Source organism: Cherax quadricarinatus, chromosome 33, assembly GCF_038502225.1.
Source record: "Cherax quadricarinatus isolate ZL_2023a chromosome 33, ASM3850222v1, whole genome shotgun sequence".
Lineage (NCBI taxonomy): Eukaryota > Metazoa > Arthropoda > Malacostraca > Decapoda > Parastacidae > Cherax > Cherax quadricarinatus.
The window spans coordinates 19,024,598-19,044,500 of record NC_091324.1 but is presented as its reverse complement, the minus strand read 5'-3'; positions in this window follow the sequence as shown (position 1 = coordinate 19,044,500).

The following is a 19,903-nucleotide window of genomic DNA, read 5'->3' as shown; positions in this document are numbered from 1 at the left end:
TTTCGGATTAAGTATGTACATTATATACTATACTAATTTATTTATTTTGAAGCAGAGAGACAGAGTGGTGTGTGGAGTGGGAGACAGGCTATCTCTCTCTCTCTCTCTCTCAAATACACACACACACAAACACATACACAAACACACACACGTGAGCGAGCAACATTGGTTGGTACAGGTTTCACTTTCCCCGAGCTGAAGCCAGCGTGACGGCACCACAACACTCTCCCAGCGTACTCCCGTATTTTCACTTTTGCCATGGCACTCGTAACCTTTATGAGGTAGGGCAGAGGGTGTGGAGCAGGAATAGGAACGAGAGAGAGAGAGAGAGAGAGAGAGAGAGAGAGAGAGAGAGAGAGAGAGAGAGAGAGAGAGAGAGAGAGAGAGAGAGAGAGAGAGAGAGGGAGGGAGAGAGAGGATAGTAATAATAATAATAATAATAATAATAATAATAATAATAATAATAATAATAATAATAATATCTTAATTACTACAAGTACAAGGTATACAGTCCTAGCTGACATCAGTGACATACTACTATATAGAAAGCCGCTTGTTATGCTGAGCATTTCAGGCAAATTAGGTCAGTTTTGTTCCAGGATGCGACCCACGCCAGTCGGCTAATACCCAGGAACCCATTTTATACTGATGGGTGAACATGGACAGCAGGTATCTTAAGGAAACACGTCCTGATGTTATCCAGCCGTAACGGGGATTCGATCTCCGGACCTCAGTGTCATGTGGGTTTCGATAACGTGGATGGGGTAAAAATACTCACGTAGGCTGGTTTGTACGACGTATAATATATAACGGGAAGTATGGGAAGCGCCAACAGTTGACCTGCCTCTCTCTGCTCCCTATCTTCGACTGACCCACAAGTGCCTACAGGGTGAGGGGTGTTTGAAATCCTGCTATGGTCAGCAGCAATATGAATAATAGTCAATGATTCACACAGATGGTTGGTAGTGAGTCATCTACTGGTACACTGGTAACTGGTTACTAGGAACTGGTACTACTACTGAGAGCTCGGCGACGCTAACGTATGTCGTCCCGACATACAGCTACTACAAACTAGAGACGGCAGGTGTACGGCTTGGGCTGATTCTATACAATGTCAAAGTGCACAACAATTGAACATTATAACATACATAAGTAGAATATTATAACATTATAACATACATAAGTAGAATATTGGAATGGAAGCTAACATAACTGAAACTGTAATGAAACTGTAATGCAATACAAGGTATAATATAACACAACTCATCGAATGAAACTCAACGTTGGGATTACACAATAGAAGTGATAAAAAAAATTTGATCGATCGATCTGTATTCATGTGATCTACGGATTCTGAGGAAGGAATATATACAAAGAAAGAAGTGTTTAACAGAAAGGCAGATTCGGTGCACTCAAATCTAGACTGTTAAATATCAGAATTCGGAGAGAACGTGAACACAAAAAAAAAATTCTTGAATACTGGTAAGTTGATACTGTAATTATTCATCTATACAGGTTATTTACATTTAACCCCAACTCTGCTAGGGTGAGATTGACATATGCAGAATGGGTGTCATCTCTGGGAGGATCAAACTCTGTTGCACTGGCTAACTCATGCTGTATTTGAAGCAAATCTGAATTGGTAGTTACAAATGATACTTGAGGATTTCTCAATACCCGTCGTGTACGTAGGGAATAACGACATTCAGGTTGATCGTCTGACTGAGTATCAGAGGTAGAGAGTACAGGATCAGGAGGATTGTCAGAGTCTGTCACATTAGTCTGGGTTGGAACATCATTATCATCACATACTAACTTCATATGATCTAAATGCGATTCTTTATACTGACCAGTACTAATTTCTCTAACCTTATATTTATTTCCAGTGATATGTTCAACTACTCGATAAGGACCAACAAACTTTTGATCAAGCTTAGGCATTGCAGACGTTTTGTTAAAGTTAGTCAGCATAACTCTCGAACCTACTTTGATTTTGGACGGCTTTGCTCGAGTGTTTGCGACTCTTGTAAATTCTGCTGTTGATTTATGAAGTATTTCACGGATTCTTCTAAAGACACTTTGAGCTAAGCTGGTACGAGTTGCTATGAAATCATCAGGGTTGTAATTTGGTTTCGGATTAGGATATAGCAACTCATAAGGCAAACGTTTATCTACACCATACAATGCATATAATAATAATATCTTAATTACTACAAGTACAAGGTATACAGTCCTAGCTGACATCAGTGACATACTACTATATAGAAAGCCGCTTGTTATGCTGAGCATTTCAGGCAAATTAGGTCAGTTTTGTTCCAGGATGCGACCCACGCCAGTCGGCTAATACCCAGGAACCCATTTTATACTGATGGGTGAACATGGACAGCAGGTATCTTAAGGAAATACGTCCTGATGTTATCCAGCCGTAACGGGGATTCGATCTCCGGACCTCAGTGTGTGAGATGAATGCGCTAGCGATCGAGCTACGGGACACCCTATGATAAGAGAGAGAGAGAGAGAGAGAGAGAGAGAGAGAGAGAGAGAGAGAGAGAGAGAGAGAGAGAGAGAGAGAGAGAGAGAGAGAGAGAGAGAGAGAGACGTGCAACAGTTCTCCTGTAAAAATTAACCCGCCAATTGGAAAACAATATTATGTCTATAGCTGAGGTTCTCTTCTACATAGAGTGCTGTCTGGTGTTATCAGAAAAAAACCCACCTGACAGGGGCATTGATCGTATAATGAACCTCGCAAAAGCTTCTTAAGCGTTCCATAAAGATTTAATGGTGCCACTGATTAGTTTTGACCTCGAGATCTCACAAGATCACTCCAATATGTGACAGAGAGCCCTAAGCTCTCTTCAGTACTCTAGCTTATAACCATGGTGAATTTTTCTTTTATTAACACGTCGGCCGTCTCCCACCAAGGCAGGGTGACCCGAAGAAGAAGAAAAAACTTTCATCATCACTCACTCCCTCACTGTCTTGCCAGTTGCGCGCCTACACTACAGTTTAATACATCTCCACTCCTCCAGAGCGCAGGTACTCAACCTTTTAAAATAGTATAAGCATTCCTAAGTCCTTCACCGCTAGGAATACTAAAAGTGCAGTAGTGATGGTTGGATTCTAGTTTGATGGTAGTGGCAGGAGAAGGTGACTTCAAACTGAATGCTGCAACTGTTATTTTGCTATATTTTTATCTACGATTCTTGTATTTGGGTGCCTCAGATGAATCAGATAAACAGCTGTGTGTTGTTGTCTAGTCAGGTTCCTGTTGGTGGGTAGTGGTTGGCGCTGTGTACCTTTATACACTTCTGATCTCGATGCTTAAACTATTTGTCTTGAAGTTGACTGGACCAGTAGTTTTTGTGCTATAACTGCTATAACTGAAGAATGATTCGTCTGATCGGTTTCAAATTTTTTGTCACTGGTGTGGTATCCTAAACGTAAGTTTCGTGCTGTTATTGGGTGGCAAATGTCCCAATTTGCCAACGTTATTTAACATATAGTGAAAAGAATGCTTCTTCTTCTGATAGGTTTCAAAATCTTAACGATGATGCAGGCAGCGAGCCACCAGCAGCAACAGCCTGGTTGACCAGGTAAACACCAGAAACTTTCGGAACTCATCAAAGATATGAGGTGCTTTGTAAGAAGGATGATAACCTGTAAATTTAGTCTGGGTGCAAATTTAAGATTTTAGTTAGTATTCGTGAGGGTAGGAAGAAACTTGTCGTCAAGTAGTTAGGTCAAAGTTAGTATTCGTGAGGGCAGAAAGAGGGTGGATGACGTTTACCAGGTCAAAGGTGTGGTTAACGGTGCAGATTATACCTTACCCCTTAAAATGTCAGGGAATTAGATGGAATTAGATCAGCTGCCGGAGAATGCCTTTTCTGATCGACTTCAAACTTTCACCGGTGGTGTATTTTATTAAAAGAAATCTTGGCGTTCACTTTCAGCTGTGTAAATTTCAGTTTGGCAGTTTTATTAAGTACGTTGTTACACATGTAATAACTGGACAATGCCTCTTGTGATTGGCTTCAAACCCTACACGTCGGTGTATCTTAATTAGAATTATTTTTGTATTGATTTTGAAGTGTGTGGGTGCCAAATCTCCATTTTGAAAGCAATTTTATTTAAATATTTTTTTTGATAAATATAAAAAATCTAATATTTTTTATGGGACTATAAAATTTAAAAAAAAAAAATCACATTTTAGGGATTTTTTTTAAATTTAATAAGGCTAGCTTTCCTATTTTCAGGCTTTAGGTCTCTCTGAGACAACAGAAAAGTGCCTCTTCAAAATAGCATCTAAGTTGATATTTCTTAATGGAAGATTTAAGCTAGATCTGATTTGTATATGTCCTAATTTTCTATTTTTATTGTAGGAATTGTGATTTTAATTTCCAAATGATGACTTACGAATGCTTCTTACGATTAGCTTCAGAGCTTCAGTGCTGATATTTAATTGCATAACAAACTTATGTAGCACTCTGTGCTATTTCAATTGCGTGTATTGAGGCACAGAGGACTGGGGTGGGTAGGCAATGGGGGATATCTTTCTCGAATCGTGCAGCGACCGAGATACGTCTAGCTGGTCTAAAACTTTGAGGTATGAGAAAATCTCTGATTAGTTACTTTTAGTTAGGTGCGGAGCAAGTTTTTTTTAAAAAAGCCAGAAATGCCAGGAGAAATGAAGATGGGGTCTGGCATCCATGGTCGGAGGTGATGCTACGACCCTAGTAAATTCGTAAGGGAACATTTCAAAGTGGACTACTGTCTCTAAGTTTACTTATTATAATAATCCCATGCAGAGTCATGTTATTCCCCTCCCATAAACCTTGTATAAGTGGCAATTTAACAATCAATGTCTATTCCTCGTACCGACATTATTCGTGTAATAAACCATTGCATTTCCTCCTATATTTGTATATCATTCTCCCCAGAATTTTTTTTCTGATATTTAAAGTATTGATTATGTGGAGTGTAAATGGTGGTGGAGTGTTTGCGTCCTCCGCCATGACAGTGGGTAGGAAGAAAATGCTCGTCTTATAGGTAGGAAACTGTTAGGAAGAGATTAGTCGTCATGTTGTTAGGTCAAAGTTATTATTCGTGAGGGCAGGAAGAAACTAGTCGTTATGAAGTTAGGTCGATGTCAGTATACGTGAGGGTAGGAAGAAACTAGTCGTCATGTAGTTAGATCAAAGTTAGTATTCGTGAGGGTAGGAAGAAACTTGTCGTCAAGTAGTTAGGTCAAAGTTAGTATTCGTGAGGGCAGAAAGAGGCTGGATGACGTTTACCAGGTCGAAGGTGTGGTTAACGGTGCAGATTATACCTTACCCCTTAAAATGTCAGAGTGCAATAGGTACACTAAAAGTTACTTCGATAAGAACCAATACACTCCTGACTTCAAGAGGAACCTTGACATGTACATCCCATTCCTGATTAGCCAAGCTGTTGTACTCACGTCGAACTGCATGTTGCAAGCATCAGCAGCTTGGGTGACCAGGCCGGCAGCCAGAAGGCCTGGTCTGAGACCCTCAACAAGTAAACATGCTGGTAGTTACGAGGCCATGCAGGGAGACCTCACCTTCGGCTTGAGGGCCCCGCCTTTATGACCAAGACCCTGCCAAGGGATTCGAGTAGAGGCAGTTAGAATGAGTCAGGTCAGGGTAGGGAAAGGGCGCTAGGGCCAGGGCCGGGCCAGGGAAGGGTTAGGGGGGAGAGAACCGGGGGTTCTGGGCGGCACAGGAGTGAAAGTTCTGGGACACAACATTGACCTACAAAACTTGGCGCCTCTGCCGTAGCGACGTCTCTTCTGAGAATCATCTTCTGCCACGGCTCTTCTTCTACTTTGTCTGAGCCATTAATGTTACTTGAGCCCTTCAGGGCTTTCATTTATTTCTCCTGTTTGAGCCTTTCACGGTCATTATCTGGCCCTTGTCTGAATCCTTCACCGTCCTTGTCTGAGCTCTTCACGGTCCTTGTCTGAGCCTTTCACGGTCCTTGTATGGACCCTTCACAGTTCTTGTCTGAGCCCTTAACGGTTCTTGCCTCGAAGGGTCATGGTCCTTGTATGAAGCCTTCACAGTCCTTGTCCGAGGCCTTCAAGCTCCTTGTCTAATCCCCTCACAGCCTTCGTCTGAATCCTTCACGGTTCTTGTCTCAGCTCTTCAACATCATTAACTGGTCCCCTCTTCGCATTTAACATATTTATACCACCGAGACAGTTTAAAATCCCTAGGAACGCACTCTATGAAATGGAAACCACAGAGATATCTCAAAATCTATGCACGTAACGTACTGAAAGGTCAGGTCCCTATTCACCACTTTAAAACAAAAACATTCTCGAAGGTCAGGCCCCTAATTGCCACGCTCGCTACCTAAAATATACTCGAAGTGCAGGTGCTCAATTACCACTTATAAACAAGTCGTCAGCAGATAAAATTCTTGATCACCACACCGGAACAAAAACATACCAGAGTAGCAGTGCCATAAACACAAATAGAGAACTCGGTTGCACCCTCTCAGGTCCTCGACTCTTCAACCTTCTTCCAGAAAAAAAGAGAGAATCGTCAGAACAAAGGCAGTAGTCCTCAATGGAAATTTAGACAAGCTGTAACAACAAAAGTCTGATTAATTAATCACCAATGAAACGCATATTTCAAATGGATATGGACGTTCAAAACGTAGAAATATATGCACTCTCATTATTGCGGTATTTTCACTCACAGAATGAGTGGCACTTTCCACTGCTGTCAGTATGGCAGTATGTTTACTTGTAGAATTGATTTATCTAATAAATTCGGCATCTTGTGAAATCTGAAATACTGGTTGCTATTTATCTTGTGATGAGATAATGTAACATTGGTATACAAATCCTCCAGAGTCAAGTGATTGACTACCTCTTTGTCTTCCAAAAACCCGTAAACATAGAAGAATATTAAGCTGAACAAACACTGTGATCACTAAAACATCGTTTAGCGTCACGAAGGAACACTAGGTTAGGTTAGTTAAGATTCATCAGGAAGCAGGACATTTGTTTCCTGACGATCGATCCATTGTTGACCTGGGCTTCTCAGTTATAACTCGCGATCAGACGGCGATTGTCTCACTACGGAACAACTTTCCTACACGCCTCCACAAGCCTGGTCTTACGACACCTCGGTACAGATACATGTCTACAAATGTTTGATGCGAGTTACTTGCAACTGGAAATAGTATTCGGGATTTTATTTTTAGAAATGTTTGACCTGATTTTTTTTTTAACGTGGATAACGTCTGACGTAACTGTTAGTTTTTCTTCTCTGTTAACTTGGCCTTGTTTCTTCAGTGTTAATTTTTTTATAAGATGTTCTTGTCATTGTTGTCTCCTTTTGTTATTATAATAGATTAGTCTTATTATCATCTTTATTTTATTTTATCTGTATATCTTATTTTAATTTTCTATCTTCAGAAATTCTGTATTAATTTCGAGAGATTTTGATGATAAAATGAGCCAATTGTGAAATGATATTATTATAAATACAGGATGTGTTAGTTACTCTGGTGTGTGTGTGTGTGTGTGTGTGTGTGTGTGTGTGTGTGTGTGTGTGTGTGTGTGTGTGTGTGTGTGTGTGTGTGTACTCACCTAGTTGTACTCACCTAGTTGAGGTTGCGGGGGTCGAGTCCGAGCTCCTGGCCCCGCCTCTTCACTGATCGCTACTGGGTCACTCTCCCTGAGCCGTGAGCTTTATCATACCTCTGCTTAAAGCTATGTATGGATCCTGCCTCCACTACATCGCTTCCCAAACTATTCCACTTACTGACTACTCTGTGGCTGAAGAAATACTTCCTAACATCCCTGTGATTCATCTGTGTCTTCAACTTCCAACTGTGTCCCCTTGTTACTGTGTCCAATCTCTGGAACATCCTGTCTTTGTCCACCTTGTCAATTCCTCTCAGTATTTTGTATGTGTGTGTGTGTGTGTGTGTGTGTGTGTGTGTGTGTGTGTGTGTGTGTGTGTGTAGTGCCGAATAGGTTAAACTTTTCACTTACTAAGAGTTCATTTAAAATTAAGTCCTGTCTAGAATTTTCTTTTATACGTTTATTTTTTTTTTTTCATTTATGTTAATGTAAAAGTTAATAATTTTGTACCAAAAGTACCTTAGAAAACTTACTTAACCTTATTATAACAAGCGCAATTTAATTTAGCCTAATCCAACTAAATACATTTTACATAAGTTTATAATAATTTAATAATAAACACAATGAAATATATTTATTTTCGTTAGGTTCAGAATGATTTTTGCGATATTATTGCATACACAGATTTTCGCTTGCCTTATTCGTCAAGAAGAGCGTTGCTATTTAAGCCAAAGTTTTACCTATTCGGCACGACATATGTATATATCAATGCAAGAGGTTATATACAGAAAGGAGCTGAATCCACTACGTGGAGACTGACAAGGCTCCTCAATCTCCCTGCAGTGAGTTTGATTCCTTATGACTGCAAGTTCTTTCTTTTTATCTCTCTCTCTCTCTCTCTCTCTCTCTCTCTCTCTCTATATATATATATATATATATATATATATATATATATATATATATATATATATATATATAACGACTCTAGCTAGAATGAGATGGCATCAAGCATACCAGTAAAGTAAAATCAAATGCGATTTTCAGCCACATTAGGGTCTACAATAAACTTGCAAATTGGTCAGAAACTAAAATCATTGTTCCTTTATCCTCCTCTGGGCTTGAACGAAATATTTTAGAATCGGCAATTATAAAACATGATAAACGTTCATTATATAATAATAACATTGGCTGATTCAAACTTGATAACTTTATAATTTAAGGCATTGTACACAATCTAATGCTGGATTGCTACCTGAACTCGTTGGACTGTCGTAAATGCATCTTTACACTGAAGAACTGAGTATCTGTTGCTGCTCCCAATGAAACTCACGGATAAACCAGCATTTACCTGAGGGTGTGTAGGGTCAGCCTCTGGAAATAAGAGAGTTTCCCTCTTTTTGCTGCTTCACCATTTTCTTTGAATGGCATGGAAATTTCCGTACTGATAGATGCCAGATACTTTGAGATCAGAATATTAAAGTCTTTCACAAGGATACATGTGAAGTCTGACAGCATGGACAGCATGTTGGTGATAGCTGTCATATTAATGTTGTGGCCGCTAGGTCATTAATATATATATATATATATATATATATATATATAAGGCGAAAATCTCATCCAGCTCCTCAGAGCTGGGGCGTGTGCCCAAAATACAGCAGGCATTATCCCTTTGAACAGCCGCACTGAGCCGCTGGAACAGAAAACTAGCTGCCCTGCGATCCCTAGTTACCCTGATGAGTCTTTTTCCCAGCTCCTAATATATATATACACATCCAGTCGTAGTATGTTCTTTGCTTTAGACTACTTGTTTCCTTGACTGCATTAATATGTATACATATACACACACACACACACATACACACGTACAAACACACGCACACACACACACACACACACACACACACACACACACACACACACACACACACACACACACACACACACACACACACACACATTTGCAAACTTATCTAATTATGCAAAATTGTGTGGCGGTATTGAACCTGTTGCCTCAAAATTCAACCCTTCACCTGGTGAACCTTTAGACACCTTCAAGACCTTCAAGACCTTCCCCAACCCTCTTCAGCAGATCAGTCTGCGACGAAATTTGCCAAGGGCGGACAAGTTAACCTGGCTGGGGCTTCTTGCAAGCATGGGAAAATATTGCAACATACTAAACCTTAGCAATAGATACCGACGAACTGGTTTAAAAAGACACGTAAGCAAAGACCAGGAGATATTTATTAGAAAACGTTTTGGTCTTGAGACCTTGATCACTTCTAAACACAAAGAGGTTAAAATGACAGTATGTACAGGCGGAGAGTGAGGTGTGACACAAAATGACCTGAAGAATGCCATTTTGGGATAAGGACAGTAGACAATGAGGTCGTGTGATTCTCGTGTTGTTAGGTACGTGGTGCTTTGCCTGGTTGAGTATCATGTATGCTAATGTTTATGAAATTTCACAGTTTCCGGTATTATGTTCCATAGAAATAAATGGTATAAAATACTGATACAATGGAAAGTTAAACACAGAAGCACTGTGTGGGCGAAACGTTGTCAAAAAAGGATCACATTATACTACTGTGTTTATTTTTTATGTTCCATGGTGCCAGTAACGGCGATTAGCGAGGCTTCCAGACATTCTAAGTCATATATCCCTTAAAAGGAGGTTGCTAGACGCGGGTGCAGGGTAATGATTCCTGGAACTTCAGCTACCCTCCACTTTGATTATATTTGTCTCTCATTCCAAACTTCTCAGGGGGATTTATGACATTTATCGGTTTAACGCTCCGTAATCAATACAATAATATTCATCAGCGAAGAATGAATATTTAGCATGAAGGATTGTGAGAGATACAATGTGTGTATGACACAGGTGATAAATACTGTGTGACACAGGTGATAAATACTGTGTGACACAGGTGATAAATACTGTGTGACACAGGTGATAAATACTGTGTGACACAGGTGATAAATACTGTGTGACACAGGTGATAAATACTGTGTGACACAGGTGATAAATACTGTGTGACACAGGTGATAAATACTGTGTGACACAGGTGATAAATACTGTGTGACACAGGTGATAAATACTGTGTGACACAGGTGATAAATACTGTGTGACACAGGTGATAAATACTGTGTGACACAGGTGATAAATACTGTGTGACACAGGTGATAAATACTGTGTGTGAGACACAGGTAATAAACACTGTGTGTGACACAGGTGATAAATACTGTGCGTGTGACACACGTGATAAACACTGTGTGACACAGGTAATAAATACTGTGCGTGTGTCACAGGTGATAAACACAGTGTGTGTGACACAGGTGATAAACACACTGTGTGTCACACAGGTGATAAACACACTGTGTGTCACACAGGTGATAAATACTGTGTGTGTGACACAGGTGATAAACAGTGTGTGTGTGACACAGGTGATAAACACAGTGTGTGTGGCACAGGTGATAAACAGTGTGTGTGTGACACAGGTGATAAACAGTGTGTGTGTGACACAGGTGATAAACACAGTGTGTGTGACACAGGTGATAAACACAGTGTGTGTGACACAGGTGATAAACAGTGTGTGTGTGACACAGGTGATAAACAGTGTGTGTGTGACACAGGTGATAAACAGTGTGTGTGTGACACAGGTGATAAACAGTGTGTGTGTGACACAGGTGATAAACAGTGTGTGTGTGACACAGGTGATAAACACAGTGTGTGTGACACAGGTGATAAACAGTGTGTGTGTGACACAGGTGATAAACACAGTGTGTGTGTGACACAGGTGATAAACACAGTGTGTGTGTGACACAGGTGATAAACACAGTGTGTGTGACACAGGTGATAAACAGTGTGTGTGTGTGACACAGGTGATAAACACAGTGTGTGTGACACAGGTGATAAACAGTGTGTGTGTGACACAGGTGATAAACAGTGTGTGTGTGACACAGGTGATAAACACAGTGTGTGTGACACAAGTGATAAACACAGTGTGTGTGACACAGGTGATAAACACAGTGTGTGTGACACAGGTGATAAACACAGTGTGTGTGACACAGGTGATAAACACAGTGTGTGTGTGTGACACAGGTGATAAACAGTGTGTGTGTGTGACACAGGTGATAAACACAGTGTGTGTGACACAGGTGATAAACACAGTGTGTGTTACACAGGTGATAAACAGTGTGTGTGTGACACAGGTGATAAACACAGTGTGTGTGACACAGGTGATAAACACTGTGTGTGACACAGGTGATAAACACAGTGTGTGTGACACAAGTGATAAACACAGTGTGTGTGACACAGGTGATAAACACAGTGTGTGTGACACAAGTGATAAACACAGTGTGTGTGACACAGGTGATAAACACAGTGTGTGTGACACAGGTGATAAACACAGTGTGTGTGACACAGGTGATAAACAGTGTGTGTGACACAGGTGATAAACACAGTGTGTGTGACACAGGTGATAAACACAGTGTGTGTGTGAAACAGGTGATAAACACAGTGTCTGACACCCGACACACCGCCGGATGAACCTCGCGTCTCCGCTTCTCCTTGCGTCATCAGCACTTGTTGATTTAACTCTTAACATTTTTATTGGGGATTTTTCCCTTGATCAACTTCCCTCTGCCCCCCTACCACCCCCCGCCCCACCCCCTCCCCCCTTAATCCGACACATCTAGTTTCTTGCCTGAACTTCAGTACTCTGACCTTTTACTCAGGAATCCATGAGATCTGTTCCTTCCCACTGCAATCTCTCCATTAATCACGTGTGTTTCGGTGGTTGCGCGATCCGAGAAAGGCATCCCCGTATCTCAAAAGCCCAGCCCCTTTTATCTCAAAGCTCGTAAAAGAAACAGTACAGCTTAAATGTTCTCCTAACTATTTAACTGTGTTCCTGTTTAAATGTATCCTAACTGCTTGAACGTGCTCCTAACTGCTTAAAATGTGCTCCTTTGGGTATACCTAATTCTATTCCTGAGCCGGAACACTTATCAACACCCCAAAAATATTTTAACTAAAGTTCGTAGCACTTAAAAAGCATGCCAGAATTTGCTACAGTTGCATAATGGTAAGTGCAGTTGTAAATTATTATATATTAAGAAAAAGTGCTGAAGTTGTAAGGTCATAACAACTCCTGGAGAAAGAGTGGCATTTGGGTTTGATCCAAAGGAAGGGCAACCTATAATTTCTTGCATCAAGAGCCCTTTACCAACATCAAGGTGTCCCCCACCTTGTGAAGGAAGCGATATTTGTATATTGAAAGAGACGAAGCTGGAGATGATTTTGTCACTGTCAAGTGACAGGTGGTGTGTTCACTCACAGTATGAGTGGTGGTGTGTTCACTCACAGTATGAGTGGTGGTGTGTTCACTCACAGTATGAGTGGTGGTATGTTCACTCACAGTATGAGTGGTGGTGTGTTCACTCACAGTATGAGTGGTGGTGTGTTCACTCACAGTATGAGTGGTGGTGTGTTCACTCACAGTATGAGTGGTGGTATGCTCACTCACAGTATGAGTGGTGGTGTGTTCACTCACAGTATGAGTGGTGGTGTGTTCACTCACAGTATGAGTGGTGGTGTGTTCACTCACAGTATGAGTGGTGGTGTGTTCACTCACAGTATGAGTGGTGGTGTGTTCACTCACAGTATGAGTGGTGGTGTGTTCACTCACAGTATGAGTGGTGGTGTGTTCACTCACAGTATGAGTGGTGGTGTGTTCACTCACAGTATGAGTGGTGGTGTGTTCACTCACAGTATGAGTGGTGGTGTGCTCACTCACAGTATGAGTGGTGGTATGCTCACTCACAGTATGAGTGGTGGTATGCTCACTCACAGTATGAGTGGTGACATGTTCACTCACAGTATGAGTGGTGGTGTGTTCACTCACAGTATGAGTGGTGGTATGTTCACTCACAGTATGAGTGGTGGTATGTTCACTCACAGTATGAGTGGTGGTGTGCTCACTCACCTCATCCCCTTTGTTCCTACACGCCCCTTAAACCATATTCTTCGTCACCCTTTGTTCTTGCACCCCCTAAACTATACCTGTGCCCGATTTCAAGCGTTTTTCGACCCACGCAGGTCTGCCTGGGGCCTGTCATCCTTGATGGTTGCTTATTCAACAAGGCTGTTGTTGTTAGATGCCCTATGACTCACAGAGCCATAACAGACTGGTTGATCTGTCACTCTATGCATGTAGCGGTTCAGTTCTTGAAGACTTTTACACATCTCCCAGAAATATTTCTGATATCTGCTTGTTGCAGGTTTAAAAGTCTTGGGCTGCGGGTGTTAAAACTGTTCTACCGTGTCAATGGTGCTCTTTTTTTTCACTGGGTTTATTTTACACTTCATCCCATAAGTCTCACTCCAGTATTTATCACAGTCAGTAGGTTTTAGGACCTGGGCCTCAAGTATGATACATGTATGTATTATGATGTATCTTTGTCTTCTCTACTCCAGCCAGTACTTTCAGCAGTTCATAGTAGTTTAAATGTTTTGTTGGTTCTATGCAGGCAGTAAACAATCTCTCAGTTTTCTAGCTCTGTCATCTCTCTTGTTCTGAACCAGCCATCAACATCGTACAAAACACTAGACGTCAGGGAACAACTGATCTGCATACTGCCATAAATTTTATTATTTTCCTGTTTTTTAAAGTTCGCATTATCCATCCCGTCATTCTTCTGGCCTTCGTAGCATTTACCTTATCATTGTTCGCTAAATGACAGCTCATCCGACATTATTATGTTCCTTTTCCTTAATGAGACTATCCTCTTGTGATTTTTATCCAATGCTTATTTCGAGGCCTTCGAATTTTTTCCATATTTGACCAGCTGGAATTTGTGACCACAACAATCACTTTACTTTCCATTGTTCACAGGAATCTTTTGTTGGTATTAGCAACTTTCACGTTCATTTTAGCATTTGCGATGTAGTGGCCGGTGATTTTTGCTTATATTTGCTGGAACTATACTCCCCAGCGCCTTTATCCCGTCACAACGCCTGAACCATACTCCCCAGCATACTTTCTTGTGTCATATTATGTAAGTCCGTCGATAGTGGTCGTTCTGGGGTGGTTGCTCCCAAGAGGTCATCCTGGGGACTGGTACACAGGAGCTCCATAGAGGTCGCCCCTCTTGAGTAATACCTAGGGGTTCCCCAGAAGTCGTCCTAGGGAACGGTATCAGGGGATCTCTTAGAGGTCGTCCTAGGGAATGGTATCGGGAGATACTTCGGAAGTTGTCCTAGGGAATGGTATCTGAGGATTCTTTAGAGGTCGTCCTAGGAAAGATTGGTACCTGAGCGGAGGCTTCCCCTGTGGCAGTCCCAGGGATAGAGTGGTACCTCAGGCCTCATGAGGGAAGCAACACCCGGCCAGCCTCCACCCGTCACCGTAGTTACTTCCTGGAACATCAGCATTTCGACCTCTGGGGCAACGAGTACGTCCACACTAATATGCCCAAGCATCTGCCTCCCACCAAACACATCGTGTTTCCGCCACTATCCACGAAATAAACTCTTCTCCCGTTTTGAAGGAAGTGTCACATTTTCTTGACTTTCGGGTGAGAATTGAGGGTGAAAAAAATAGGGAGACTTTCAGTGAAATACGACACACATACAGAAGATCGTGTGGCACCTCGCCCCGCTTGCCTTGGCATTTGGAGAGGGCACTGAGGGTTGGCCCGAGGTCGGCACCCCACAGCAGACTAGTCTGGTGCACCTTTGTCACCTCTGTACACCTTCCGTCATCTTATCCCAAGGTAACACGACTGTAAAATGGTGCGCAGTAAGACTTTACAGCACTAGATTTGGATCTCACCTCTGAGATATATATGTATGTACTCACCTATTTGTGGTTGCAGGGGTCGAGTCTTAGCTCCTGGCGTGTGTGTATGTGTGTGTGTGTGTGTATGTGTGTATGTGTGTGTGTGTATGTGTGTGTGTGTGTGTATGTGTGTATATGTGTGTATGTGTATGTGTATGTGTATGTGCATGTATGTCCGTGTGTGTGTGTGTGTGTGTGTGTGTGTGTGTGTGTGTGTGTGTGTGTGTGTGTGTGTGTGTGTGTGTGTGTGTGTGTGTGTGTGTGTGTGTGTGTCGTAAACCTTCGAAAATTAATCTAGACGTAACGAAAAAAAAACGTATCTAATAGTTTTCAAGAAATATTAAAAAAGTATAAACTGATCTATGATATATTTAATAAAATTTGCCTGAAAAAATTACGTTAGTTTAGGGACGATTACGTAAATTTTCTGACTTGGGGTAAAAAAAAAAAAAGTTTATCACTGTTAATGAAAAATTGTCTGTCAATCTGTATTTTTTTTTTTTTTGAACTGTCCAATTTTATAGGAATTCGACTTATCCTGTAAGTTCAGCTTAATAGACAAACACACACACATACACACATACACACATACACACACACACACACACACACACACACACACACACACACACACACATATATATATATATATATATATATATATATATATATATATATATATAACACTGATCTCTGGCCGAAGGAGGCTCGAACCTAGTAACCTTGGAACAAGGTACGAAGTGCTATACCATTCTCACCGTTCGAATCTCCTTCGGCCAGAGATCAGTGTTTGTGTATATTTCACCTGCTCTTGCGAATTCCTTGCATTGTTAAAATCTCTAGTTGGTCGATGCATGCAGTGGATGAGATGAAAAGCTGTAAGCCTTCTCCCTGAAAGCTGGCTGCCTTGGATCAACGTCTAGCGCGAGCTGGACGCCAAGGTATTGCTCAGTGTGGTGAGAATGGTATAGCACTGCGTACCTTGTTCCAAGGTTCGAGTCTCCTTCGGCCAGAGATCAGTGTTATATATATATATATATATATATATATATATATATATATATATATATATATATATATATATATATATATATATATATATATATTGGATATCACATTGGAGGGAGGGAGTATGGAAGTGAATGTTTTCAGATATTTGAGAGCTGACTTGTCAACAAATGGGTTTACGAAGGATGAGGTTAACCATAGAATTGATGAAGGAAAAAAGGTGAGTGGTGCGCTGGGGTATATGTGGAGACAAAGAACGTTGCCCATGGAGGCAAAGGGAATGTACGAGAGTATAGTGGTACCAGCACTCATATATGGGTGTGAAGCTTGGGTTGTAAATGCTGCAGCGAGGAGGTGGCTGGAGGCAGTGGAGACGCTGTGTCTGAGGGTAATGTGTGGTATTAATATTATGCAAAGAATTAGAGTGTGGAAATTATGAGGTGTGGAGTTACTATAAGTATTAGTCAGAGGGTTGAAGTGGGGTTGTTGAGGTGGTTTGGTCATATAGAGAGAATGGAACAAAGTAGAATGACTTGAAGAGCCTATAAATCTGTAGGAGAAGGAAGGCGGGGTAGGGGTCCTCCCGAAAAGGTTGGAGGAAGAGGGTAAAGGAGGTTTTTGTGGGAGAGGGGCTTGGACTTCCAGCAAGCGTGCGTGAGCGTGCTAGGAGTGAATGGAGACTAATGGTTTTTGGGACCTGACGAGCTGTTGGAGTGTGAGCAGGGTAATATTTTGTGAAGAGATTCAGGGAAACCGGTTAGCCGGACTTGAGTCCTGGAAATGGGAAGTACAATGCCTACACTTTAAAGGAGGGGTTTGGGATATTGGCAGTTTGGAGGGACGTCTAAGCTGTCGTATCTGAGCGCCTCTGCAAAGGCTTTGACATAAGTGATGGTGAAAGTGTTGAATGATGAAAGTTTTTTCTATTGGGTTTTTCTTTCTTTTTGGGTCACCCTACCTCGGTGGGAAACGGCCGACGTGTTTATATATATATATATATATATATATATATATATATATATATATATATATATATATATATATATATATATATTATATATATATATATATATATACACAATAAGATCACAGTAAACAGGTGATTTTAAAATATGCAAAACAACCACTGTGAAAGAGTAGTGAAATTCCAAGCGCTTTTGTGACTACTCACATTGTCAAGGAACTATGAAAGTAATACATCAAAGGAAGGCAATTAAAGGGCTTAGACCACACCTCAAAGTAAACTCCCACAACAAAGAAACACTTGACGCGCGACAATACCGGACTCATAAGTAAAGAGGAACACTGCACTAGGTCCACTGGTCCAACTAGACAGGTCCTCACGACATCCCACTAACAAATTATTCTACCCAAGAAATAAGGTTTATTATTTGTCCAATGTATTATTAAACTCTAACCAAATTTTATTAATTATAAATGAATCTAATATATATAAACCTAAGGAAATATTCATATTATTTTCAAAACTGCTTTTTATGAAACAAGATTCAAATATATTCCTGTCGACCATGGACTTGCTTGATACAACTTTCTCAACTTTTAGAAAATCAATTGGATGGTTAAAATCTCTCACGTGAATAAATAGAACATTGGAATCTTGTCCAGTTCTAATGCTATATTTATGTTGTTTTAATCTAAGTTCGAGACTTTTACCAGTTTGACCGTAATAAACTTTATCGCAAATTTTACAAGGAATCTTATAGACACATCCATCAGCATTTTGGGGGAAATTCTTTATCAAAAGTTTTTTTTTACTGTTTCAAGATTTTTAAATACAACTTTAATATTAAAAGTCTTAAGAAGAGAAGGCAAATCAACCAAGTTTTCATGGTAAGGGAGAACCAACATATTTTTAGTTGAATAAGATTGGTTGTCTTTTTTGGGGTTGTAAAAAGTATTTCTAGCAATTTTAAATGATTTATCAATTACATTTTTTGGATATTTCAGATCAATGGCTATTTCATAAATTTTGGATATTTCTTCATCTATGAACTCTGGACTACAAATACGTAAAGCTCTCAAAAACATTGATGAGAAAACAGACAGTTTAACTTTATCTTGATGGGAAGAATAATAGTGTACATAGGAACAGTTATTTGTAGGTTTTCTGTAAATTTTAAATTTGAATTCATTATTACTCTTAATAATTAAAACATCTAGAAAAGGCAATGAGTTATTTTTCTCCAACTCAACAGTAAAGTTTATAGAATGGGCTAAGCTATTTAATTTGCCAAGGAAATGGTGTATATCTACATTCTTGGGCATAAGACATAAAATATCATCAACATATCTGAACCATTTTGCTCTATTAGGGAGGATTGTGTTAAGCAATCTTGTTTCAAAAAATTCCATATATAGATTACTAAGAACAGGTGAAAGAGGATTTCCCATTGCCATACCAAATTTCTGAGTGTAAAACTTATCATTAAATACAAATTTTGTATCAACAACGCAAAGTTTAATAAGTTTAATGATAGTAGGAACTGGTAATGATAAATCATAATTAACGAGTTCTTCAGATAAGAAACTTAATAAATCATCAACAGGAACTTTCGTAAACAAGGAAGTAACGTCAAAACTAACCATGTTAAAATCATTTAAGTCAGTCAAGGAGCTTAATTTATCAACTAAATCTAAGTTGTTTTTAACATTAAATTTAGAAATTTTACCAACAATAGGGCTCAAAATGTCAACAAGCCATTTGGATAATTTATACGAAACTGATCCTATGGAGCTAATAATTGGTCTGATTGGATTACCGATTGACCGAGGAGAACAAGAAGATTCGTAGTAGTCCTCCTGTTTTGAGTCCTCAGGTCAAGAAGGGAAACTGGTCAGTGGCTGGACAGCAGGGAAAGAAGTTGACGATCAAGAAGACGAATGGAAAGGTAGAAACGATGAAGAAGAAAGAGACTGCCGTGGAAACTGTTGTGGAAACATCCAATACATTCTCAGTGCTACCCGACGAATGTGAGTTGACTACTGGGAACGACACGACGAAAGACATTAAGGAAGGTAAGAATATTGTTGTTGTTGGGGATAGCCAAGTTAGGTATATGGATAGGGCGTTCTGCTTGAAGGACAGGAGTAGGAGACAGAGAGTTTGCTTTCCTGGGGCTGGGATGGAGGATATTGTTAGCCGTCTGGATGACATCATGAGAGGTAATGGGAGCAATCCTATTATCTGTCTCAGTGCTGGAGGCAACGATGTTGGCAGACGTAGGAGTGAGGACCTGATTAGCAGGTATAGGTCAGCAATAGAAATAATTAGAAGTAAGGGTGGGAACCCTCTCATATGTGGTATTTTGCCAAGGAGGGGAGTTGGAAGTGAATGGTTGTCCAGGGCAATTGGTGTCAATTGCTGGCTGGACAAATACTGTAAGGAAAATGCGGTAACATTCATTGACAACTGGGACCT